This window comes from Drosophila serrata, unplaced genomic scaffold (genome assembly GCF_035046125.1).
Source record: "Drosophila serrata isolate PLE 108 unplaced genomic scaffold, ASM3504612v1 contig_359, whole genome shotgun sequence".
Classification (NCBI taxonomy): domain Eukaryota; kingdom Metazoa; phylum Arthropoda; class Insecta; order Diptera; family Drosophilidae; genus Drosophila; species Drosophila serrata.
The window spans coordinates 922809-950615 of NW_028257257.1; the positions used below are offsets into that span (position 1 = coordinate 922809).

The 27807-nt window shown below is 36.4% G+C and overlaps 1 long non-coding RNA gene across 1 annotated transcript in view; it reads right to left on the reverse strand.

Moving 5' to 3' along the window:
• LOC147642778 (uncharacterized) overlaps positions 1 to 27807 on the reverse strand; it is a 75724-nt gene that overhangs the window by 16882 nt on the left and 31035 nt on the right. The window contains exon 2 of the long non-coding RNA XR_015272970.1: positions 13079 to 13292. This is a non-coding gene — a long non-coding RNA (uncharacterized LOC147642778). The remainder of the gene's footprint in view (positions 1 to 13078; positions 13293 to 27807) is intronic.

Sequence of the window (27807 nt, forward strand, 5' to 3'; positions counted from 1 at the left end):
TCTAAGAAGGTTTTTGAGCTAATTTTGCATTGTTTGTTATACAAAGTAACCCTTTTCCAAGCAGTTTTTTGAGCCTTGCAGAGTATTTAATTCCGACCCTATAAATCATATATATTCTTGTTCAGCATCAACAGCCGAATCGATCTAGCCATGTCAGGCAGTAAAAAAAATTTTAAAATTTTTCAACATTTTCTTAGGGGTAAAAATTGTCAAAAAAAATCGTAAAAAACTTATATTTTTTAGCATAAGAAAAAGTATGATTTATCATTCTGAAGCTTTTAGAAAGTATCAAATTACTTAATAAATATTTTTCTAGGTATAACTAATCCTTCACAGGACTCAACAAGTGTATCAAAATATTTATTAAATAATTTCCCATTTCCTATTTCTTTTATTAACCGAAAAACCTAGACTTCTTGAAGTGCACTCGCGTTCAGTCTCCTAGGAGTGAGTGTGCTGTGTGTGTGAGTGTGTGCCCTGTCTCGTGCAATTTTCAAATCAATTTTGTTTACTTTTTATGCAGCGAACACTGAAGCGACAAACACGCACGACCACTTTCCTCTTGCCACACTTTTCCCCCTCTTGGCTGATGCACTTCGCTGCAGTTTCAGTTCACTTTGGTTCACTTTGGTTCAGTTTAGTTCCGTTGGCCTCAGCCAAGAAGTTCGGTGCATCATCCATCGTGTGTTTAACAACATTTTTATGGTTTGGCACACACCCCAAGAAGACACAACGGCAAACAAAAGGGAACTGAGCGGGCAAACAGAGTGTGTGTGGTGTGTGTGTGCTCGTTGGTTCGATGGCTAACTGTAAATTATACATTTCATAATTTTCGCTACATATTTCACGATAATCGCATGTAATTGCGCTTTATCTACACCTTTCCATCCCCGCGTAAAAAAATAAAAATAAAGAACCCGAGAGGACATGTGAGCAAACAAAACCCACAAGCCAAAAATGTTCTTATTACAGTGAATGCACGATTTGGTGAATTTTTATTACATTTTTTTAAATTTATATATATAATATAGATAGGATTTAGGAAATGAAATGGTTTACTTTTGAGATTCTTGATGTAATTTTAATTACCATTTGCCCAGCTAAAATTTATTTAATAGAATTTTTCAGGGTATATTTATTCATTTAACATATTATAAATCGATTAAAAAATATGGAGAGTATAAAAAGGATTTAGGAAATGGAATGGTTTACTTTTGAAAACCTTTAAGTAGGTTTGGGAATATTTTTTCATCTAAAACTTTGTTAGTAGAATGTTTCAGGAAATATTTATACATTTTACCTATTATAAATCGATTAAAAAAAGTGGAGAAAATAATAAGGATTTTGGAAATGGAATAGTTATATTTCTGAGAATCTTGCAATGATTTTATTTACCTTTTTCTAAGCCTAGGCTTCATCAGTTGAATTTTTGTATTTAGAAAATTATAAATTGGTGCATAAAAATCGATAAAACTAGGGCACATTTTCCCATCATTTGTGATTAGTTTATTTACCCAAAAAACTTAATTTCTTAATCTAAAAATCATCATGAACTAAGACACACAAGACATATTTTTAAGATCACAACTCAACTTTAATTAATCTTTCTAATTTGAATTATAATCTTTACCTATTTTTTTATATTAATCAAATATCCTTATATAGAACCCCTTTCCGTTTTATTATTTCGAGTGTTTACTGTACATCTTTTTCGGTCAACCCCCATCTTGTTTGCACCTTCAACTTGAAAACTGCAAACGGGAAAATGCATTTCCAGGGTGCGCTTCAATGGCGATTTACATCGGCCGATAGCAAATTATGCGAACAAACGGTAAATGCACTCACTCGCTTACAATTATTATTATTTCTATTTTTTTTTTTTTTTTGGGTTACAACACACACAACATGGGCCTGGTCAGCAACCCCGAAAGGAGCTGCAACTGGACAGTTAGTTCGGTTTTATCCCTCCGGCCAAAGACTTTCACCTGAGTGTGTGTGTGTGTGTGTTGTGATAACAACTCACGCGATTATCAATTTGACACCCAAACACTGGAATTGGCCAGGCCAATGGAGCGATCACGAAACGGTGGCCAAAACACGGCAACAAAATGTTCTTTTTTGGCCATAAACGCGAAGGGGGGGCGGCCAAGAAAGAACTGCAGCTGGGTGCCCGCCATGAGCAAATGACTTAAAGGGGTCCCAAAAGAACCTTGTTAATATAGTAATTTTGGCACTGAAGAAAAAATATGTTACAATTGGCAATTAACCAATGTAGTGAAAGGAGTTAGCCACAAATTAAATAAGTTTGGTACAAGGAAAGGGGCTAACGCGAAAGGGAACTAAGAAATTAAGGCTTAAATCGATTAAAGGTGTTGTTTATACAAGGGTTATATGATTAATGTTACTTATAACTTGGAAATATTACATATAAGGAGGTATTTAATTTGAAGTACATTTTCTTTAATATATAATACCATTTCCCAATTTAAACATTAAAATTTCCAACAAATTCTTCTGGAAACCATAAACATTTCTAGTTTCAACTTATATCTCAAGTTATTCATTATGAAACAACTTTTACTCATCTGCATAATTTGAGTGTAAGAAATTAAAAAAAAAAAACAAAATGAGAAAGAAAATAACTAAAAACTTAGTTATTCAAAAAGCATTTTCCACATAAACATCTCTCGAACGCGAGAGAGTGTGTGGTGAGAGTGAGATGGCCAGTTTAATTATGCTGTCAAAGTGGCTTAAAAAAGACTTTCATCTTTCACCAGACCCCAAGAAGCAGAAGAAGAGTCTGTCCCAGCTCCAAGGTCCAGAGCTAAGTAGAGGAAAAACGAAAATAAATTCGAATTTATAATCGCTTAATTACATTTGACATGACATGTTGACGGAGTGGCGAATAAAATGTTTGCTTTGGATATCTGTATATGAGTGCAAACGAGTGTGTCTGCGCAAGATCAAGTGGCATTAAAACAGCGGCTGTCGGTATAATTATAACAGCAAAATTAAAACAAAAAAGAAATTAGGGGAGAAAAATTGAGAAAATTTTTAACAAAACAAAGAAGGAAATATTTTGAATATATTCCTAGGAAAATGTGATATTTATGATGTTGAAATTAACTTATATATTATATGTAAGCATCGATTTCAAATATATACCTAGATTAATTTATTAATATTTTATTACAAGTACTAATTAAAATTCGAAAAATATTGACATTACTATAAATCAAAGTTATACCAATATTTTAACATATAAACTTCATTTTTAAAGCAATAAATTACAAGGTTTTTGAATATAATCTAAAATGAACCCCATAAAACTTGGTTTATATAACACAGCTGCCAGACATATCACTAAAGTGCATTTTAAGCTCTTTTACTCCCCTTAAAAAATCATTTGAATTAAATAAAAAAAATGTGCAGAAAAAAGGGGAGGACCTGGAGGCTGGACCTTTAAAGAGTTAACTCTGCTTAAGCAATTTGCGCAGGCGCTTTCAACAGAGTGGTAAAAAAAATATATATATAATAATAAAATAAAATGCATAAAAAGATGTAAAAAAAGGAGAGAAAAAAAAACAAGGAGAAGTCTGAAACAAAAGGCGGCCATGTTGCGGCCAACCGCAGAGTTATTATTTAAATGTGCATTGCAGTTAAAATCGACAGTTGGCTGTCGTTGCCTGTCGTTTCCCCCTTCAGGATACCTTTTCCTTCTGCCCCTTCCAGTTTCATTTCCACTTCCACTTCCACTTCCATTTCCACTTCCACTTCCAATGCCCCTGACATGTTGTCATCAACCCTTTCGCTGCTCTGCTGCGGCTGCGACTGCGGCGGCGTCATAATTAATAAGAGAAATCCCTTTTCAATTTGACGGAGTGCATTTGTCATTGCATTTAATTTGCGGAGTACGACGTCCTCGCCACGCAGGACTCCGGCCTCCCGGACTCTGGTGGTCCGGAAGTTGGGCAAAACGGGGATCGTCGTCTGGTGTCAAGTAGGGGCTGTTCCCTTTTGCTCCTTTCTCCTTTTTCATTTTTTTGCTTTTCACACGAAACATTATTTAAATGTCCCCCGTCTAGAGAGCGCGCGCTTCAGTTGAGTTAACACAGCAAAGGACCCGCAGGACCTCTCTCTCGTTAAGGATGCGAGCCAAATGAAATGCGTTAATTGATTTTTATGTCGTTATGTTTTCTCAAATCGAACAAATTCATCGATATTTCGTGTGTGAAAAGGGGTTTCTTTTTTGTTTTTTTTTTTCTTTTTGGGAAACAGTTGGCTAATAGTCATTTAAGTGGCTAACAGTTGGTCTAACTGAGTGGGCATGGCGGCGGGAATTATGGCTGATTAGTTGTTAGGGAGATAGGGTTGGGTCTAAGATAAAAATGGTTGACATTGTTGGAAAATGGAGAATGTAGCTATGAAATTGTATATAAAGTGTAAGGAAATATAGTACAATCTTTGAACTGTTCTAAGATTAAATCTATAGTAATATAATGTTCTATAACCTTAACCTTTAATCTCTCGCATTTAGGCAATGCATTTATCTGGCATTTTTTTCCCGACTTATCATTCTAACCAAGTATTACCTCGATTTCTGTACATTTCCTCAACCTCCCACTGTTTTGGCAAATTTGCTGTAAGCCTTCATTGCCATAGGCCTACTTAATGCTACTAGGACCCAAGGGCATTGCCACCTTCGGGCTTCCAGCATTTCCTCCTTCTTAAAAAGCCCTTCTCCCTGTGTGCACAGAGATTAAGTCTTTGAAATAATAAACAGAATTTAGAAATATTTATCGGGATATTAATGGAAATTTAATATTTAAAATATTATTTAAACATTTCCAAAAAAAATATATAGAATCTTATGTTTACAGGTTTATGGGAAGTGCAAAAAACATTTCTACTAAGGATATAAACCCTAAACTGCTGTTAGCAAACATATTAAATCATTTTAAATAATAAAAAATCTATTTGCAATGAAATTTGTATCTAAAAAATAACTTTGTCTTAAAATTACATACACCTTCTTAGAGAGTTTACAAATTGTACTCATTTCTTGACCACAATTGTTTCTAATTTGTTTAAAAACTCTTTACAAATTCTTGGTATTATTCATAATTAATTTATAATGTTTAAGGCTCTTACTTCTGTCATTGGTAGCTTTGATTTTCACAAAACCTACTGATATAAACATATTATTAGAATTTTTTGGAGCAAAATATGTTTTCTGATTTACAGGCATTGATCATTTATTTTTTAAAAAAGCTAAACTGAAAATGGTTCATTAAGGATTTCTTACTTTCTTCATCATCATATTATTCTCATATATTTTTTCTGAGTGTACCCTTTTTTTCCATTGGCAACGGAAGCGGATGCATTCGAGGAGTCAAAGCCAAAGCTGCAGCTAAAGTTGTTTGTATTTTAAATTGGCAGCGCGCTTTTGCACATCCGTTAGCGTTAGATGCAAGATTATAGAGCGGAGCGGGGGGTGTGGGTGGGAATAGTGGGTGGCAGCAAAAGGGGGCTTGAAAGGTAAAGGGGGTATGGGGGTTAGTTAGGCAATAATTGATTGCCCAGTCGATTGGCTGGCGCAGCTTCGGCGACAGCTCAAAATGCGCAGCGTCAGGTGAAGGCAACCGGCTTACCTGTACCGATGCCACCTGTGACGATGCCGCCGCCCCCTCCTTTCTACATCCAATCGCAGCCACTTTGCACAGATGAGATTTTCAATTTGGCTAGGGCTCCCCGGGTACCGAAATGTTTGCGTATTAAATTTGCATGGAAATCTGTCTATATTGACCGAGAATGGCCAATGCAAATGTTTGCCGGCCAAATGAATGGACAGTGGACAGTGGACAGTGCACCCGTCCACCCGTACAGTGGACACTGCCGGGTGCTGGACAGTGCATTGGCCATCATCATCATCATCATCATTCCTGAGCTGAGATCGGCCATTGCACCCGTTGGCCAAACGGTGAGCAAACATCGAATGGGGAAACGGCAAACGTTGGACGAGCATCGGGCCATTGCCATTTGCCTTCGCCAATGCTCTTTGGGCATTTTTAATACGCGCCAGCGTTTGCCTTTGCCTTTGGGTTTGCATTTGCCAAATGTTATCAGTGGAGGCAGAGCGCCATCATCAATGCACTCAGCGAAAAACTAACTAATAGACATATAAAAGTAGAGAGAGAAGTTTACAAAGTTATGGAATAAATAGTTATTAAGCAAACTAAACACTATATTTTGTATTGAAAAGTATGTAAAAACAAAGCTAATGAAACTGCTCTAATTTTGAAGTTTTTGATATTTTTATCTGTACATTTAGGTTTGAAATCAATTAAAATTTCACTTAATGATAAGTCAGAAATAATTTGTAAAATTATTTCAACACATATAAAAATTTCTTGTATACTTTAAACCATTTTCAATTGATTTCTAAGCCTTACAAAGTTCTCTAGTTTCTTTCTAAAGTGATCATTAATTAATTTGATAATTTGTATTATATTATATTATTATTTTGCAATAAATTATTGGCACTCCTAGTTTTTCTCAGTGTCTTAACATCATCATGGTGGGCTTTGTCAGTGGCCGGGACCAATGGCCTCAGCTGTTATCGATGAGGCCTACTATCAGCATTCTGGGTACAGTTGCGCCACTTGCACCCATCCTCGAATGCACCACCACCCCCACCCCCACCCCCAACCCCCTTCTCTTTAAAGAACCACACCCCCTGAATGCACTTAGAAAGAGGGGGGGGGGGACAAAAGCAAACATTTTACTAGAGCAACATTTGTTCCCACTGTTAGTCTCTTTTATATTTTCAATTTCAACTGCAGTTACTTTCTAAATACCCTTGCAAAGGTTATTCAAATTAATCCAAGAAAAAAAGTGAAGCTTTGTAATGTTATAAAAAATATGTATGTTAAAAGAAACTGGAAAATAAATATAGATTTTAAATGTGGAATAATATTTTGGAATGATTATAAACAAAATCTTAAGTTATCTTGAAAATATTACGAATTTCTTTACCCTCTAATTAAAATTGTAAAAATTATGATAAGTGCTTTGAAATTTCATAATTTTATGATTTTAAAAACACACAACTCCAAAGGAATTCATAAATATTATCTAAAATGTTCTTACTTTCCTAGGGTATTAATAAATTCGTTTTCTTAATGAATCTTTTCCATTTTCTTGGTTTTTTTTCAGCCTTTTTCTGTCTGCAAATAGTAGAAAAAAAAGTCAGGAGCCGAGGCTCTGCGTTGATATGTGGACACATGTGGACATCCACATCCATGTCTACATCCACATCCCGATCAAGTCCAGGTCCAGTCCACACATCATGTCATGTCATCAAGCGTCAGACTTTGCACAAACAGTTTCAAATTGATTATTTGCCGCTGCAAATTAAAATTAAGTCATTAAGTCTGTCAAATGGACAAGCAGAGTAAAGAAAACTGAACAGAACTGAGTCTGGCCAGGAATGTGTTAATTAACTTTGCGAATGGATTGGGTTGGACACTGCACTTGACCATGACAAGAAGAAGAGAGAGAAAAATGTCTTAAATAAATACTAATACTTAAAAAGTACAGCTTCTAGCAATCATTGAATAAAAATCCTTGAAACATTAAACCCCAATCAATTTTAATTAAGCAAAAACACACATTTTAATCATTGCCATTTGTCTTATCAATATATTATTGCATTTGCATTGACAGCAGCTGCAGCATTGTTAGATTATTAAAACAATAGAATTTGCCCACTGGCTTCCTCATTGACCCCGCAATTTGAACTCAAAACACGTGCTTATCAATTCTCTTGGTGACACATTTTCACAAAACACAAAAAGTAGAAACAAACGAGAGCCGCCGCCAGCTTGCTTTACCAATTTACAACATTTATTCATTATAATTTTCTATTTATTTTAATTGATGACTTAATGATGAGAAATACAACAAAAAAAACCTCACTTGCAACTGCAATTGCAATCATTATGAAAGAGTCAACAATGGGGCCTCCGAGCCCCTCGGCTGATAAGCGTTTTCCATAATTGAGGCAGCTCTTGAAACTAGCCAGCAAAACAATAAATCAACAATGAATATTTTGTGTGCAAAATGTGCGGCAAATGTGGTTTTATATATGGTCTTTGGTCACTGTGGAAAATTTTAATTATTTAATCGACGATTCTGTCAATACAGGGAATAGAATTTATACAATTTATGTTTATGTGTTTTGGTTATAATCATATTAATTTGTATTTAGTATTGATTTAATGTTGTGTTGATTTTTAAAATAATAAATAAAGCTTATTAGCTTTTATTTTATATAGAATGGGATATTGCTCGGGTAATTAAGTCATATAAGTGCACTTTTCAATAGCAATTTGTTTCAATGCAGCACAAAAATATTGTTTATAAAATAAAGTAATGAAAAGCTTTCCCTTTGACTTTAATTATTATTTATACAACATAATGTTTCTATAATGTTTATTAAATAATTGTCTAGCTTGTTGTTTCTATTTTCTATTTAAACTTACAGGTTCCTTTTGCTAATAACATTTTCCTGCCTCCCTATTTTCCTCACATTTTCTCCATCTTCTCCTTTCTGCTCGTAAATATTCTAAATTTAGCGTTATAACCGCACAAATTTGCAATGAGCAATTAAATACTGCGTGTTGCACAGAGGCCTGGTATTTATAAAACCCACAACCCCCAAACCGGCATCACACCCTCCGCTATCATGGCTTTATACCGCAAAAAGAAGGTGGATCCATTTCCAAGGCCCCCCTCCGGTTCTTTTCCCCTTCCCCCAATAACCAGAAGCAACAGGGAAAACAGGGAAAACAGGACCAGTCCGATGACGGATGATGAGCGGACAGGACCAGAGGACTGGAGGGAGGGAAATAGGAGAGACAGGACACAGTGCGGTCTGCCTGCAGTGGACAGCGATGGTTGAAGATGAAGAGCGAAGGGTGAAATTCAATTACATGTTTGTGGCATGCCGCAATGCTCTATAATGCAGTTAATATTGACAGCGGCCAGCAGGGGCAGAGATGGGGCTGCAAGTGAATCAGACACATAGAGAAAAGCTGCAAGATATTAGTATTGACTTTACTTATGTGAAATGTTTTTATACCATTACAGGGTATTGTAATTTTAGTCAGAATCCTGAAAAGATGTGAAGAAGTCATTTCCAACCCTATAAAGCATATATATTCTTGATCAGCATCAACCGGCGAATCGATCTAGACATGTTTGAGAGAAAACATTTTTTTCGAATTTATTTTCGAAATTTTATGACATAATTTTATAATTTTAAATTATTAAAATTTGACAAAAATTAAAATTTCTTTTATCTTACAACTTAGAATGCAAATTTTTTTGCCCTATAAAAACTAGCACAGAACAGCTTTCCGATTTGAAATTAATGCATTTTTGGCTGAGTTATGAATTTTTTAAACATTGATTTGTCATTAAAAAATATTTATAAATATTGCCTTAAATAATGGTAATATAATTTTAATCAGAAGCTTGAAACGATGTGAAGGAATCCTTTCCGACCCTATAAATCATATATATTCTTGATCAGTATTAACAGAAGAAACTTTCTGGACATATTGAAAAGAAATTGAATTTTTTATAATTTTTTCAAATTTTTTGAACAGGTTTTTACATAGTTGACAATTTGAAAAATTTTTAAAAAATTAAATATTTTAAAAATGTAATTGAGGTATGCAAATTTATTAACCTACTACTAGCACAAAAGAGTTTTCCGAATTAAAATATATGCATTTAAAGCTTAGTTATGAGTTTTTTTCAGGTTTGGTTTAGCTAAAAATTTGTCAATCTTGATAAACATTGATTCGATTAATGCCAAATTTTAAGCTTAGTTATGGAATTATTTTAGACTTGATCTTCTTTTCGAGTGCAAATTTGTATAATTCGGCTCCCCGAAGTTAGTGTCCTTTTTTGTTATTTATTTCGACCTGGTCACATTAATCTTGGACAACATCTTAAACTTTGCTCTGTTAACTTCAGTAACACCAATCAAACATGTATTATAGTTGCTTAAATATACATTTTCTGGTAAATATAAATTTTGTTAGTATATATAATTACTAACAAAATTTATATTTACCAGAAAAGCAAAAACTTTTTATCAGTGCACTGAAAAACAGACTAGAACGCACTGTTGAGGTTCGTCTCTATGTTTTCCTACCAGCCACACGGTCTGCTGCATCTAATTCAATTTTCAAAACCCCAAAATTCTGTTGACCAACAGCGTTGAAGGGTTGATCAGTCTCCTTTACGCCGCCGCCTCTCCTTCCACCAAAATAGCCCCCTTTACAAAGTGTTTATAAGTTTTTGGCCATTTGAATGTCTCTTGTTGTTGTTTTTGTTGTTGGTTATTGCGTCTGTGGTCCGAAATGGAATTTTGTTAGCTAATTGAATTTCAGTTGCAACTCATTTGCCATGCACAGTCCAACGGGGGGGTGAGAGGACAAGGGGGACAAGGGGCCTTTGATTGCCCCTTGTTGGTTTGGCTTTTGGCCATTTAATTGCTGTTTTAATTTTGCAAAACAACACCAGCACCCGTTTTGGCCAACGCAAAAACAAAAACAACAAAAATATAAGCAAAAAGAAGGTAAGAAATCGCTTTTGGGACAAAGAGTTTTGGTGCGTTGTTGTTTTTGCTATCGATCAAATCGGAGACACAACAAAAAATAACAAAAACAAAACACAGCTACAACACACACATTATGTTGATTAATGCAACAAAAACGCCCACAAGGCAAGTTAACAGAAGAAAAAAAGAGAGAAAACAAGGAAACCAAAAAGGTTAAATACGAAATATAAGGAAGTGTGTTAAAGAGACTATAAGGAATCAGATATACTCTTTCTAAGATTAAGAAAGATAAAGGATATTGTATATGAATTTCTTAGCTTAAAGCCTAAAGGTTTAAACTAATTCCTAATTAATTATATGTCTTTCTTTCTAAGAACTCTTGTTCGTTTTAACAATTTAAATTAAGAAGAAATTGCTTTTCATAAAGTTTAATACGCAATTGGTTTTGCGTTGTTAACATTTCAGCGTTCTTTGTTATTTTATTTCATTGTGTTTTTCTTTATAAAAACAAGTATAAGATCTGATAAACATGAAGTATAATTTTAGATATTTACAAATTCGTGTTTTATTATATTTGTACTTTTTTGTGCGTCTGTTTATGGTTAAATACACTTTCTATATTATACCAATAAACTAAAAAAAGTACCTAAAGGCGTCAGTATTATTAAGAAATAATAAATCTTAGTCTTTAACAAGCTGCTTAAAAATTATAAAATATATCCCACAATACTGCAAATTCTACCCCAACTAACTGAAAAAATATAAATGTAAAAAATTGATTTAAATACGCGTGACATGCGCCTGACTTTTGCACTCTGCGCGCGCGTTGCGGCAAACCAAAAACGAAGTAAGCGAAAAATAAAAAATAAATAAAACAAATCTCAATGTAGAAGAAAAAAAAGGAACCACAGCTTCCCTCTCTATAAAAACCTCTATGGCCAACCACTCTCCTCCCTCATTGGCAGACATTCAGTCAGCACAGGGCTTAGCACAGCTTGGTTTTCGGGCACACACAACTCACTCGCATCGTGTGATTATTTTCAGTTTTTTATTTTTTATTTCTATTTATGTATTCATGCAATTGCACTGGAAAAAAATAAACAGTCAGTTGGGGAGAAAAATTCGATTTATTATAACCCCTTGCAGGGTATTATAATTTCAATCAGAAGCTTGAAACGGAGTGAAGGAGTCATTTGCGACCCTATAAATCATATATATTCTTGATCAGCAACAACAGGCGAGTCTTTCTAGATATGTAGCAAAAAAATTAAATTTTTGAAAATTTTTTCAACTTTTTTGAGCATGTTTTTACATTGTTGACATCTTGAAAAAAATGAAAAAATTTTATATATATTAAAAATGTAATTTAGTTATGTAGATTTAATAACCTATTAAAAACTAATACAGAACAGCTTCCCGAATGAAAATATATGAATTTTTAGCTTAATTATGAGTTTTTAAAGATGTGGGTTATAGAAAAATTTCAATATAAATATATAGATAAATATCGACCCAAAAATGCTAATATTTATATCCTGACTTTCAGTCAGAAGCTTAGATCGGAATGAAGGAGTCATTTCCGACCCTATAAATCATATATGTATATTCTTGATCAGCATAAACAGGAAAATCTTTCTAGACGTGTAGCAAAAACATTAAATTTTTGACAATTATTTTAATTTTTGAACAAGTTTTTACATAGACATCTTGAAAAATTGACAAAAATTTAAATATTTTAAAAATGTAATTTATGTATGCAGATTTATTAACCAATTAAAAACTAGCACAGAACAGCTTTCCGAATCGAAATTAATGCTTTTTTGACTATGTTATGAGTGCTTCTTTCAAATTATATACATATTTCTGACTGAAATTATGAGCAGTAAGTATCTATGACCAGTAAATATCTATGACCAGTAAATATCTATGACCAGTATGTATGATCAGCAACTAACTTTGAACACTAGTAAACAATGACTTGCAACTTTTATAACACAACATATTTTTGAGACTTGGCCGACAGAAGTCACTTTGTTCCGGGGATGTTAGATCCAGTTGGGAATCATATGCCCACATGTGCGAGATTTGTTTTCGAACAAATTTAAGAGCAAGCTATTTGAATGAAACTATGGAGTTATTGTTCTATATAATTTTACTAGTATATAAGTCGGAGCTTGGCGAATCGGTGGACTATTTATAAACATATATATTGCTGTCATAGGAACCATCAGTAACTATGAACAGAGAGTATCTATGACCAGTAAGTATCTATGACCACTAAATATGTATGATCACTTACTAACTTTGAAAATTATTAGTTAGTTTCTAAGTATGTAAAGGGGACCATGGCAATAAGGAAATAATTGGAATATAAAGTCTAGAACTAGGCCTAATCCCACCTACAGCTTCTTCATACATAATATAAATGTCATGGTTAAGACTTACCGCACAAAAGGACACGTCATTGTTTACTTCCTTCCAGTGTAGTGACCAAGATTGGGTGACTTCATCCAAAGTAAGCTTCTTCCTAGTCATCCAGATGTATTTCATTGGCCACGTCATATTTTTGGGTTCGGAGGGTGATCACTTGCACTATCACTTGAGATGTTAACACTAGGTACCCCTAGGACAGACTGAGGCGCGCGCGCCCTTAGCGCCTCTATTTATAGTCCCGGAGCAGAGCAGAGAAGAGAAGAGAAGAGCAGAGAAGAGCAGAGAAAGTGAGTGTGAGTGCGTGGGAGAGTAGGAGTTGCCTCTATAGATTAACATAGAGCGATTAACATAGCGAGAGAGGGGGAGAGGGGGAGAGGAGCAGCGAGCTGATATGTAATTTAACTATAAACAATAAGTAACTATGAGCAGTAAGTAACTCTGATCAGTAAGTACCTATGACCAGTAAGTAACTAGTTGAGAATCATATGCACAGATTTGCGAGATTTGTTTAGGAACAAATTTTAGCCATTTGAATGAAACTATTGAGTTATTCTTCTATATAATGTCGGTGGTATATAAGTCGGAGCATGGCGAATCGGTGGACTATATAAATACATATATATAGCTGGCATAGGAACGATCGGAAAGTTGTAATAAAAATATTATCTTTACCAGTTTTGAACAGATTTTAATAAAATTTGCTATAAAGACATTATAAATTAATCTAATCTATTTTCAATCAAAAGGGCTTCCTTTCTTGTTATCCATTTTATGTAAATCAATAGTTCTAAACTTTTCTTCTAAATATATATATAAAATACATTTATTATTTACTATTTTTTCTCCCCGTGCCTTTGTATATTTATTCAGCGTTTTTTTGTTTTTTCCTCTACTGAGCCTGAGCGCATGATTCATGCTGTGATTTCCTGCAAAATAAAAAATATAACAAAAAAAAAGAGAGTACGAAAAACGAAAATCTTTGCCGCAGCTTTAGACGCGGAGTCAGCCTCAGCTTTGGCCAACAACAAACAAAATTGACGTGACTATGACATGACGCGATGGTTGTTGTATTTGTTGTTGTTGTTATTGTTGTTGTTATTGTTCACCAACAGTTGTAGTTGTGTTGTTCACCAACGGTTGTAGTTGTTGCCCGCTTGGGCATTATTATTTGCAATTGCCGTTTGCTGGCTTTGCCCCGTTCTAGTTGCTATTGCTGATTGCCATTGTCTGCCGAAAAAGCAGGCAAACACACAGCTCTCTGGCAGGGGAATAATAAAAAAAATACAACAAAAAAATAGAAACAAGAAGGAAGTTGATGGTAAAGTGTGGCGACTAAAAGGTACCTAGTACTCATCAACATTTCACTTTATTCCTTTATTTAGTGTTTAAAACATGTCTTATTTCTTAAGAAGAATTTTACTTTAATATTTGATATAATATCAACATAAGCAGTAAACAAGAAAAGAAAATACTATAATAGGTTATTAGCCTGGGCATCCCTGCTTTATAAAATTCTCTTCAAATTAATGAAGCAATATTCCCTTTAAGTTTTAGGTTCTTGTATAGTTTTAGTTTGATATTTTAAAAAAATGAACATATAATGTAAAAGATACATAGCCTCGGCACCCCTAATATTTACATTTATAACAAATTTCCCAAAAATAATTCAGACTAAAGGATATAGTCTTAGTTTCTAAGATTTATTTGATTCCTTAACAGGTATTAACCTAATTTTCTTTGGTAAATCTTTATAAAATGGAAGACCACATTTCCCAAGTGTCCAGCTTGGGATATTTATTCAAAATTTCAGATAATTTATTTTAAGAACACTAAGACCAAAATGATTTAGTCCTACTACCCCAAAAGATTTTATTATAAACTTTATTCAAAAGTAATCATAAGGAATAAGAACATAATAGATTCTCCAACGTGTCTATCTTGGACACCCCTCTCGAATTTATTAAAATATTGCCCCATATTGAATATACCCCTAAAACTTCCCCTAGTACCTAGTACACTAAAATAAGGAAAATAAATGTGTAGGAAAAAAAAAACAGAGCTGGCACAGCTTCGTCCAGCAGCAACATGGGCAAAAGCAACAACAATCGCTCCGTCTACGTCTCTTTCTGATTGTGTTGCTCGCTTTGATTGAAGCCTTTCACTCCATGCAAGGCAATTGTCGTTGCGATTGTAGTTGTTGCTGCTGCTTTTCGTTTTGTAGTTTTATTATTGAAATTACCAGCAGCAGCAGCAACAGCAGCAGCAGCAGCAAAAGCAGCGTCAGTTCTTTAGCTACTAAACATAACTTAACGTCTATGAAACAATTAACGAAATGCTGCAGCACCAGAAAAGCAACAACAAAAGCAACTGAAATTGATGTCAATATAATGGCAAAATAATGGCATAGCTTCACTATATCTTTTCCGACTATGCCGGACTGTGATTGTGATTGGTGTGCGAAGAATACACAAAGGGGAAATATTGAAACCGAGATGAAATAATAAATAAAGTTGATTTTTAAAGATTTTTCATAGATATACTATAATATTTAAAGGGTTTCATTTATGCTTAAGGAGAATCTTTCGGATAATCTAATGGGTTCCTCATTTTACTCCATATTTCTGCTGCAGCCTGTCATCATTCAAGTCGAGGAGTTTCTTCCGTTTAAATCCCTTTTCCTTCATAAACTAGTTAACCTTTGTCTCAGTGTATTCGTATTGATGACGCTGATTGCTGACTTGGCCGACACGTTGCTGGTCTTTGACGTTTTCAAAATGATTGCAACGAATTACACACACAACACAGCAATGGCAACAGAAAGAGCCAAAGAGCGGAGCAAAACCTTTCATAAAAACAATGCCAATGCTGACAACGAATCAATGTAACTACCAGGCTAAGTTAAGACTCTGCTCCACTCCACTCCACTGTACTCCACTAAACTCCACTCTACTCTACTCTACTCTACTCCAATCCAAAGCAATCCAATCCACGATCCACTCGACTCGTTGCCAACTTCCAGCTCTTGGCCAAAACGACGGCGAAAAGGAAGGAGAGACAGGAAAAAAAGAAAAACAGACGGCACATTAAACATGCATCCTGTCTGTGCCAAGGTTGCTGGAGCTGCTGCTGTGACTCTGGCAACCTCAGAGATACTTTGCCACCAACGCCGACGCGAAGAAGCAGGTGTTACCAACAATTACTTTGCACACGGCTGGCTGCTCCCTCGCAGATGAAGACAAAACAAAAAAGAGCAATACTCCCAGCAACTCCAACTCTACACTGTGAGAAACTATGAACCTTTGAGTCTATTAAAGTGATATAATATAATTTTCTTTAAGAGGAACCTTGTAGTATTTTACTAAAAGATTTCCCAACCATATTTCTATTTAAACAAAGAAAATAGATTAAAGTTGAAGACTTACAAAAAGCAGATATCTTTCTTGGCAAGCAAAACCTTTATAAAATGAATTAAAATTTAATTTTGTTTCAAAAGTTCTTACATTTTTCCCCCTGTGTACCAGCAACAACATATTGCCGCTGCGCCAGTTGTTGTTTACAACTAGACAGCGTCTAAAGCTAGACTCCAAGTTGGACCCTGGCGGATGCTGGCGCATATTAAGCGCAAACTATTAAAAATAAATCATGGCCCAGTATCAAGATCGAGCAACGACGACGACGACGACGACGAGACCCGGTCTTGGATGTTGCATGTTGCTCGTTGTGTGTGCTGCATGTTGCTGCTGCTGCTTCATGCTGCTGCTGGTGACCAAGCGCCGTGCGGCGCTTTTGCATGCGATCACCAATGCTGACCACTTTTGAGGAGATTGTGGAGCAAAGAACGAAGAATGGAGAACGGAGAATGTGGCTGGTGGGCAGGAGTTGCCAATAATGTCATTGTGCTGCAACTGCCATGCCAAGGAGACAGGCGGCAGAGTGCCCTGGGTGGACTATGTGGAGCAGTTGTTAAAGGACAAACAAAGGGACAAATGATTGTTGCTGCCGTTGTAGTAAGAGGCAGGAGAAACACTGGGAAAAAATGGGGATTACAAGAGATATTACATTTTCAGGAATAAATAAATCAAAGGAAAACTAAACTAAAACTTGGAAAGCTCTCTTCAATATACTAGAAGTTTCCTTAATAGCAATTAATATACATGTAATTTCTTTCCTTGTTAACTTTTGTTTAAATAAGAGTGTATAGCGATCCCTGAAGTAGTTAAAAACTAAGCTAGTTAAAGCCTATGCTGCTGGGGTACATATGTTGCTGTTGTCTGTGCCCTGAAAGGGCCACTGATAAGTGAATCATTGCAATGTCCCCTGTAACCCAGGGTTGCTGCAACTTGCAACTAGATTCGAATTGCTTCTGCTCCTTCGATAAAGAGTAAACCCAGAGCACATGTTGCACATGTTGCTGCTGTTGCTGCTGCTGCTGTAATAGCAATAATGGTAAAGGAAATAATGATTGGATCTCTAGTTGGGAACTTATTATAGATAGATACGACCAACTGCTGCTGCTGCTGCTGCTGCTCATTATGACTGCCAAGATAGAGCCCGGATATTAGTGTCACATCCAACAGATTTGGCTGCGAGCAACATGTTGCCGCTGCTGCCGCTTGTTGCATATCCGGCTGGCTGCCCACAACAATCGCGCGGCATTTAACTGCCAAATCAGCGTTACTTATTGCCAATACGTAGCATGTTGCCAGCGAACAACAATTGCTAATGGCTTGCAGCCGTCGTCCGCAGCAACATGCAACAGGCAACAGGCGCGCAAGGGGCAACAAGAGTTGCTACCGTGCCTTACACATTTCTGCTGGACAGAACAAAAAAAATTTATGGTTTCCCTATTACGGCTTTGACATGTATTGGTGGAATTATTTTTAGATTTATTGATTACGCGTTCGTCGCTCGTCGAAGCCAACAGGCAATTGTTGTTGCCCCTGTTGCTGTTGCTGCTGTTGTTGCTGCTGCTGCTGCTGCTGTTGCTGTTGCTGCTGCTGCCGCCTGTAATCGCTTGGCTCTATTAAAAACAACAAAACGTTTATGCCCCTTGCCTTGTGGCGCTCTCAATGGATCGCACGGATGTGTGGGCAAAGTTAGCAGCTACACTAGAATTTTTAGTTTTCTATATTTTATATTTCTTATGGATTTTTATGGGTAAAATTTTGAGACTAAGAACTAAGAGAAGTTTTGAAAGAAATTACCAATTTGAAGAAACTTTAGGAATAAATTTAAATAAACCTGTTTACACTTAATTATAATGTTCACTTTATAAATGAATGTTAATCCAAAGCTATTTAAACATTGCAATATAGCAGTTATTAAAGCTAATTAGCGGCCACTTTAACACAATTTAGAATACATATTTATATATATATATTTGTTTTTTGCTGTGCACTAAACATCGATTGCTGCGTGGTCGCTACTGTGGGCCACTTAGTTTGCTGCATCCAACCGATCGTCTGACAGCCGTTTAATATTGAAAACCTTGATCGGGAGGCGCCCTAATGGGGCGAAAAGATTGGATTGGCATGCTAGCAAAAAAAAAAACAGAAAAAATAATAAAAAAAGGGTATAAAAAAACCAAGAGAAAAAGACATAAGTTCCAGTACCGGTTCGAATCGGGGACCAGTCAAATTTGTTATTGTCGCTCCGCTGATAAGCAGCAAAAGATCTCACATTAGCCGGGGCCAGTAAATGTCCGGGAAAAAGCTTTACAAAATTTTACGATCTCAATTAAATGTCAAATGAAATGCCAGAAAATTGCTATTTATGCGACGAACCCCAAAGCCGGTGGACAATCACAACAGCGCAACATTGACTGCGGTGGCAGCAACAAATTCCCAGTTTCAAGTCCTATCCAAGTCGTTTCTAGGGAAATAAAATCAAATAGAAAATCCAAACGAATATGCAGAGGGAAAAATGAGAGTATTACGTAAAAAATTATAAATAATAAATGTTTACTGTGAAGATTTGTGAAGATTTCTAGACTTTGTGTGACCAGAAATATGTCTTAAAGTAACCAGATTGCCTTTAATTGAATCTAAAAACATATTTTCCTATGCGTTTTCTTTTGTAAACTTTAAATTAATTACTATTTCTAATGCTAAAAGTGAAAATTTACATTTATTCAAGTGTAAAGACCGGCACTTTGGCTTTGGCAAGCCGCCACGTTTAATATCACATTTTGATCATGACAATTTCTTTGCCATGTTTATGCAACTGGCTGCGTTCAATTGACAATCTCGGGATGGAGTTTGGTTTTCGGTTTTGAGGGGAATTTTTTCTCTGCTGTCGGTACTGTGTGCCGGCGGCTGTGAAATTTGATATTTATGCAGCAGGTTTTGCATTTTATGCTTATCAAAATTGTTCGAGTCCGTATTAAGTTTCACGCACACACAACTTGCATGCGGGCCAATGCGGTCGCAGCAACCAAAAAAACAAATTCAAATTCAAATACGAATACGAATACGAATCCGTATCCGAAATTCCAAATTGAATCGAGAGAGAGAGAGAGGAAAATGCACCAAATGCATGACAATTAAACGATCGACTGGGGACAATCCTTAAAATGTTTGCCCCAGCACGATGTTCCCCAGGATCTCTCTCTCTTCTGTCTCTATGAAAACAAAGGCCAGGGCTTTGCGATGATGGGGTGTGTCCAAGATTCAAGACACACAATGTTTACTTTACAATTCAATTGAAAGTTATTCAACTCACGAACTACTTAAGACTCGAGTGCCAGGCAAAGGCAGGAAAAATACAAAAAAAAAGAAGCGACAATGCGACGCTGGGAAAGCGATTGCAACTGCAACTGCAACGGCAGCAGAAACTACAAAACTGCAGTAGCAACAGTTGCTGCATGTAAGGTTAAGGCAGCCCGGGGGCTTAGTTTTTGGTATCTGTGTTGATCATTTGTAAAAAGCAATGCCACTGATTTGGCCAGCTTATTGAACACTAAATACTCTTTAAAAAAATAAAAAAGATAAAGAAAATAATATTTTAATATATAAATTTTACATGAAATATGATTTTACCAATCTATCCATTTTATTTTTACTTAAATATTATTAGATACAATATAGAAACCATTATCTTGTCTTTCTGGTAGCACAGCTTTCTTACCAAATAGGAAAATGACCTCTAACACTAGCTTGCCACATGTTGCAATGCCTTTGCCAGTTGCCATATAACGTAAGGACTTTTAGCCACATGACAATCGATGGTTGCGGCTACTTACGTGCCAATGCAAAGGGTTCAAAAGGGTATGTATGTAAACCCCCTTTTATAAGTAGAAATACCGCTGATCTTTCGCTTGGCCCCATTTGCTATGTGCTGTGTGTTTGCTGTCCATCAGATGCATACCAAATTTTCTCTACTCCTCTATAATACTATATATACTATACTTAAGAGCAGTCAAAATGAAACCAACTAGGAAACGGAGTTTGAAAAGGAATTTAGTTTGCTGGCGCAACATCACAGACAACAAATGGCAGTCCGAAGTTTACAGTTTGCCCGAGGAAAATGTCATTGTATGATAATGAGCTGGTCCAAGTCAGATGCAGCTGAATGAATGATAAAATATACTTTAAATGGTCGTTTCGACTCTTGTCTGTCTAGCTAAAAGTGCACTAGGAAAAAGTCAAGCTTAAAGGAAGTAAAAGAAAATGTTTGTAGAAGACAAACTAATTAAAAAAATAGTTTAATATCTTTTCAAGTCAAGGAAACTCTATCTAAAAAGCAAGCCTTTCCTTTACTTTGTTCTCATATTTATTTCATATTTAATTCGCTCTTTTTTTCAAGTGCATCTAGCGGTTTAGTTTGTGTTTCTGTTTAGGCCGTTTTTTTTCTACCATTTCTACTGCTTTTAGCAGAGCCCCTGTAACTGGTTCACATCATTTCAGCCAAAGTAGCTCTCTTGTCAGCTGCAGATGCTGGCGATCTCTGGTAGATGTTGCTGCTGCATCGGAGTTTGTCAAGCGTTGTTTTTGTTTTTCCCCTCTTATTTCTTTTGGGGTCAAAGCAAAGTTCATTTGGGTCGGAGCGGCGGTGACGTGCCTCCCCGTTTTTGGCCCTAAAGGTTTTGGCCCCGACGCGTATTGCGCATGGCCAAGTGGCTTGAACCATGGCCCCCCAAAAAGATACTTTATCTACAAGATTGCTGCAGCACTCTGTACCACATAATTTGGCGAATATTCGTTGAGGAAAAGCCTTCGACCCGATCATAAATTAATTATTCGGCTTTTAGGGTTTTTAATGGACTTTGGTTGACGGTGTTTCCCCCACCCACGTAAACTAAACATCAAAGCTCTTGTCGCCGACTCGTTTTAATTGCAGTTTTCCCACTACTACCGGGTTTTCCCCCCTTCCAGCATAAATTAAGTAGAAAACATTCTAATTTGCAGACAACCGATTATTTCGGACCTTAAATGCATTTCGGTCTCCCGTTTACCTGTTTTTTTTCTCCTATTTACCTTTTCAATTTTCCCATTTAGTTTTTCGTTGGATTTTTTTCTATTTTTTTTTGTGGGTGCCTTTTTATCTTTGGCGTTATTAACCCAATGCGCGTTTGTGTCCAAAGACTGGCTACCTACAAAGTGCAGTACAAAAGGGATTGGGAATGACATGTGCACTGAAAGAAATACTGGGGTGAAGATAGAAGAACTTTATTTATTTGCAGCAATAGCAGGCAGAAAAATATTACATTTTTTGCCCGTTTGAATAGGAAATTAAGACTTTTAAGACAGGTAAATAGAATATCATCTTAAACCCTATTTCTATATTTTTATTTAAGCATACTGGCAATAAATTCATTTTCTAATCAAGTTTAAAAATATCCTTCGGTTAAATTGTTATTAACTTTTTTATTTAATATAGTATTTATTATTTTTTCCAGGTGTACCAATGGCACTTGGGTTTCGTTTTTGTATGAAAATTGAATTCTAAACAGGTCTCGACCGCCAACGCCTCACCGCCACACCCCGCCTGGCATCCCCCATTCCCCTTTTTGTGCGCTGAAGCACGCACAGCAACAACACACACCACACACAACACAACACACACATTTATACATATTATATACATTTGGCGTTATAAAGTAGCAGCGTGACCAAATCAGATAAGAAAGTTGACACATTTTCACCATATATTTTGACATTTGACATTCCGCATTAGACGCGGCCCGTTGGTCAGCGGCAGTGGCAAGTAAGTAAGTAGCAAGTCCAGCACTCCATGGCTCCCTACACATGGCATGACTTTTGTTTCGGGATTTCGCATGTTTCGCTTGGAATGATGAGGGTTGGCTTTCGGCATTAACTGACCGAACGGCGACCCTAGGTCGCTAAAAGGTTACTGAACCTGCAATTAAAACAGCGGCAAGTACGGAAAAGTCAATCGCCCACGCCAAGAGGAGTTCAAGAAAATATGGGGAAACCAACGAAAAAATGAAAAATAAACTTGGGGAAAATGCGGGTCGAATCCCGGCCAGCAAATGAATTACAAAGTACAAATTGTTTTTATTTCTCTGTGACGTTTGTCTATTTGAAACTGTAGCATTTTATGAGCTATTAAAAAATTAATAGTAATGTCCATCGGGGGCATCCCACTGCCAATGACAATGTGTAAAAATATTTTATGAAAGTGTTGAAAGCATTTTACAGTCTCTCGTCTCGTATTTGAACTTGCCCTGTTATCTCTTCTGTTGGAAATTTGAATGTCGAGAGGAGTGTGTCATCGTTAAAATGCTCTTTACGACTGAGAAAATTTCAAAGTTTGTTCAAAGCAAACAGGGAAATACTCTTAATCGGGGAACTTTTATATAGTACATACAATATATGTGTGCTGTGTGATATCAGTTTATGGGGGGAGTGATTCAGAAGTCAGTATTAAAACCTAAATACACTGTACATTTTAAAAAGTAAAGGGAATTTAATAATTTTTACGAATCATATTTAAACATTTGATGCATTTTATAAAATAAATACAGAAAATATCGATATATCTAAACAGGATTGATACATAACGCAATCGGATATTTTTAAATAGAATTTTTAATGACAGTAAATCGTGTATTTTAGTCTTATAAAAGAAATGGAGAAGTTTTAATTTTATTTTCCGGATTTCTTTAAGTTTTTTAAATAATTAACTATTTTCCCATTGCACTCCCTGAGACATTAAATAAATAAAGACTCTCCCCCGTTTGTCATCGGTCTGGTTTAAGTGTCTTAACAGATCCGATCCCTCGAGATACCCTACCATAGGGCACTAAAAGGGGTCAGATCTTTTTCGGGGGAAGGGGAAGGTCAACGACAGCCATTTGGATGGGAGCCTAATTACCAGCACCCTCCTCCTACTCCTCCTCCCCCTCGGAGGCTAAAAACTATTGCCCCATGTGGCACTAATTTGTAAATTGCCACTGTAATCGCAAACATGCTCGACTTCAGAGCCATTAGGACTTATTAATTTGTGTTGAATGAGGGTGGACACCGAAAGAACCTTCAGCTTGTTGCTTGAATTGAATTGGTAGATGCCAAAAAAATATATTTAAAAATTGTGAAATATTACAGAATTATCTATGAGATTTATGCGTAAGAGAGAGAGAGAGAGGGGGGGTGTGTGTAGGAGGGGTGTTTAATGGGTGGTTGAAATATACGAGCTTGTGCCTAGCCACGCATAACGCATAATGCACTCGGAGGGGGCGGCCCAGAAATTATGGCATTGCAAAATATGATGTTGCAAGGGGGCGAGGCAGGCTCTCTGGTCGGATCGGTTCGGGAATATAACCAGGGTATGGAAATGGGAACTGCGATTGCGACTGGGCTGGGCTGGGCTTCCCATCATTCATTGTGGCGAACGGAAGTGCGTAGCATGTTCATTAGAAATGCAAACGCACCTTTGCCGCCGTCAGTTGCTGCCTCCTTACTCAGCTGCCATTGTTGTCAGTTAGTTACATTCGAGCAGTTTGCTTGGGAGATTTCACTACACAAAAAAATTTAGAATAATTATTCTAAATATTTCGAATAAATTCTTGAAGAAATGTAACTGTTAGTATCACAAAAAATAAATATTTATAAGAGGGAAATGCCACACACATTTCTTTTTCTTGCTAAATTCTCAAGAGATTTAAATGTGAGAGTGTCTCTGTGTTCTTTTGTTCTTTAAGTAAGGAATTTAATTTTAATTAAAAAAATATTTCCAGGTGTTGGAGAATTTATTATTTGGAGAACTTTTGTTCTTTAAGTAGGGAATTTATTTTTATTATTATTTTATTATTTGAAGTAACTAAAAAGATTTATTGATCTTGAAAGGTTTGAGGATATTTTTCCTGAATCACACCTTTAAAGAAGTTGTAAATTTAAGTTTTATATAAATTTCTTTGAGGTACATCATATTATACAATTGTTTTCTTTTAATTAATGCAAAACCCATATATTTACTAAATATTTAAGAGGAGGAAAGAATTAAATCTTAAATATTACCCATAACTAAAATTTACTACTCTTCTCCTAGACAAATGTTTTCCGATATCATTTATAAAACCATCTACAATACAAATACTTAATTTTTGTATATATTTTCCTGTATTATTATTTAATTTTTATAGTTTTTTTTTTGTTTATATTAATTTCCTTCAAGTGCAGATCAGGGCTTCTGTCCGTTCATTGACTTGCCACACTCGTGGCGTGGAAGTTCAGTGTACGCCCCACAAATTATATGGCTAAATATTTGCCCGGCACTTTTGGTAACCGGCAATCAAAGAGTGGCTCGCTCGAATGCCAAATACCAAATCAGTAAAGTGGCAAAGTGGCGGCCTGATTGCGGCGCAAGTATGCTGGATTCTCGTTGCTTTTTGCCTTTCTATCATTTTCATTTCCATCGATACATAAAAAACGTTAAGTGAGGAAGGAAAGCCAGGCTACAAAAAACAAAAGGCAGCTTGAGCTAGTAGCCACTGCTACTGCCATTTGCTAATTGCATATTTGTCTAGAGTCGATGGCCAGCCAAAGGGGTGGGCATAAAAAAAGGGGTTTGTCCAAGGGGGGTCAACTGTTGCTCTGACACTAAGTAGCGACAGGCGGTGGAACGCGTGGAAATTGCAAAAACTAATTAGAGCCTTTGGCCCAAGTTTGCTGCTTACTGCTGCTGCTGCTGCTGCTGCTAGAAATTGCTGGTTTTGTACGCAGCAGCAGCAGCAGCAGCAACATCAGTTGCCGCAAAATGTTGCACGTTGAATAATTGCACTTCCGCCTGATAATGCATTGTTGGATTTTATAAATATTTGCCTTGCCACCGAGATTTCGAGAGGGGAACAAAACAGATACTGGCTACGGATGGTGGAAGGCCGGGACAGATAGACAGGTGGAAATGCAGGCTGAGAGCTTGATTTATGTTGGCAGCTTGAAAAATATTTTTCACTAGATTTATTGAAAACTTTACGGGGCAAAAGCTGGGCTTGCAGGAGTGCAATTAAAATACTTCCTAATTGAATAAAATAGTAACGGTATTTCCTGTCAAGTTAAAATATATATTACTCAGAGGAAGTTTAAGAGAAATAATTAATAGATCTTGATGTTCATTTCAAATTTAATACAAACTTAATTCTAGGATATTGCTCAGGTCTTAATCCATTTGTAATGGAACTATTGCAAGGAAAACTCATAAAAAACTATGTTTTAAGCATCAGTAATTGTTTCTTAAGCCCCAAATAAAAACTTTACTTCCTTAACTTAACCTTCCTTAACCAAAATCCCCCAAATTAATTCCCAGTGCATTATCCTACTCAACCTAACTGTATTTACCACTTATATTCGGCTGCAGGCTTATCCTCTCCGTACGTCAAAACCGCCTCCATCAAACGAGGATGCAACCTGAGCTCTTATTTTCCCATTTGCCACACGACTCCTGCTGCACCTTGCAACACACTCTCTCTCTCTCTCTCTGATATCTTCACACCGCTGGCCATAATTATAGGACTCGCAACACCCCCCGCACTATAATTATAAGGCCATTTGGCGTTGCGGTGTTGCGAACTTCAAGTTGCTGCAAGTTGCAAGAGTTTGCAACAGTTTGCAACATTCACCGCTCAACGCGTCTTTGATTGCATCGGCTGGCTATTTGCCATAGTAAGAAGTCGTCGACAGCTAAATACGCAACACCATCCTCAATGGCCACGCCCACAAAAAAGCCCCCATATACCCCCACACACTCACACACTCACGCACTCTCACAACCATGTGAGTAGTATGTAAATGCATAATTACACCACGCGTCTAATTATGCAAGGCGATGGAAGTGGAAGTGGCTGGGGAAGTGGAAATGGAAATGGAATGGGGAAGTGGCAAGAGCATGGGTAGGGCACTACCCACCACCACCAGCAACTGTAAAGGTAAGGTTAAAGACAGCAGAAAAGTCAGGGTTTTTAAACCGAAAATCTACATATTCGGAAACACCCAAAGTCAGAAAATACTATTTGAATTTTTTATGATATTAAAACTTGAAGATAATAAAATTCAATAAAAGAAATAAAATTAGTAAATCATTAGGAAAATCCCACAAAATATATATATACTTTTATATTTCTTTTTTATTATTTATATGTAATTATAATTGTATTTCCTTTAAGAAAATCTAACTATTCCTGCTCTTTGGCTGACTGCCTAAAAGTGTCCTATGAAAACCTACAAAATAATGCTACCCTTAATAAGGCTTTGCCACGCCCACAGTATCCCACTAATGCCAAAGATTTGGTTTGGCTTTTAAAAACATTTTTGGAATCGACATAGTGAGTGTCTAATGGCAAACGACACGTACGTGCCAATAACCATTTGTATCTATTTGTCAGGCTGCATTTTGGCTTTGGCTCTTTCGGTCTGGCCAACAGCAGACTTTGATTTAATTAACGTTACATTGACCAATTTTGGGCGCAACACGGTTTGGATGTGGACCAAAACGGTTGACCAGATGGAAGAGTTGGTCATGCCAAGAGCGAGGGAGGGCGGAGAGAGTGCCAGTCATTACCATCATTAAGGCAATATCATTTTCAGGCTACTGCTCTCGGACATCGTCGTCGTCGTCGACGTTTCCGAGAAACGCATTAGAGCCCCGGCTCCAATATGGTCTAATAATTCATGCCACATAATATAATTATGGAGCGGACCGGGCCAGACAGTGAGGCACGGCCATGGCCACCAGTTCCGATCCCATCCTGGAAGCAAACGAAGTTGGAGTCTAAGCTCCCAGCTCGCTTGTTGCATCTCAAATATGATTGATATCTGTTGATGCGTTGCTGCTGCCAGTTGCATGTTGCAGGCTGCAGATGGACAGTGTTGCTGGTTTATCCTTTTTTTCTAAAGAGTTCAATGGGTTTCTTAGAGTCTACAATGGATTCCTTTTGGTTCCTTCAATCTGTTGAAGTTTTGTAGAAATATAGAATTATATTTTAGGAGTATTCGAAGATTGTTTCTAGTTTTTAAAGATCTCTCAAATCAATCAATTTATGAACATTTTCTCTGAATCCATTTGTGAGTTTGTGCAAAGCGTAGTTTTGAAAACCTCCCAATGTTGTATCTTAATTCTTAATTTTAGAAACTAGTAATATTCGCATCACTATGACAGATTTTACTTGGCTGTTGTGTCCGTTGGCTTCGCGCATTCATCTTCACTTAGTTATGTCAGTCAGTTAAGGCAAACGCAAAATGGAGCACATGTCTCAAAATGATGATGAAATGCGCACATTTTCTAGG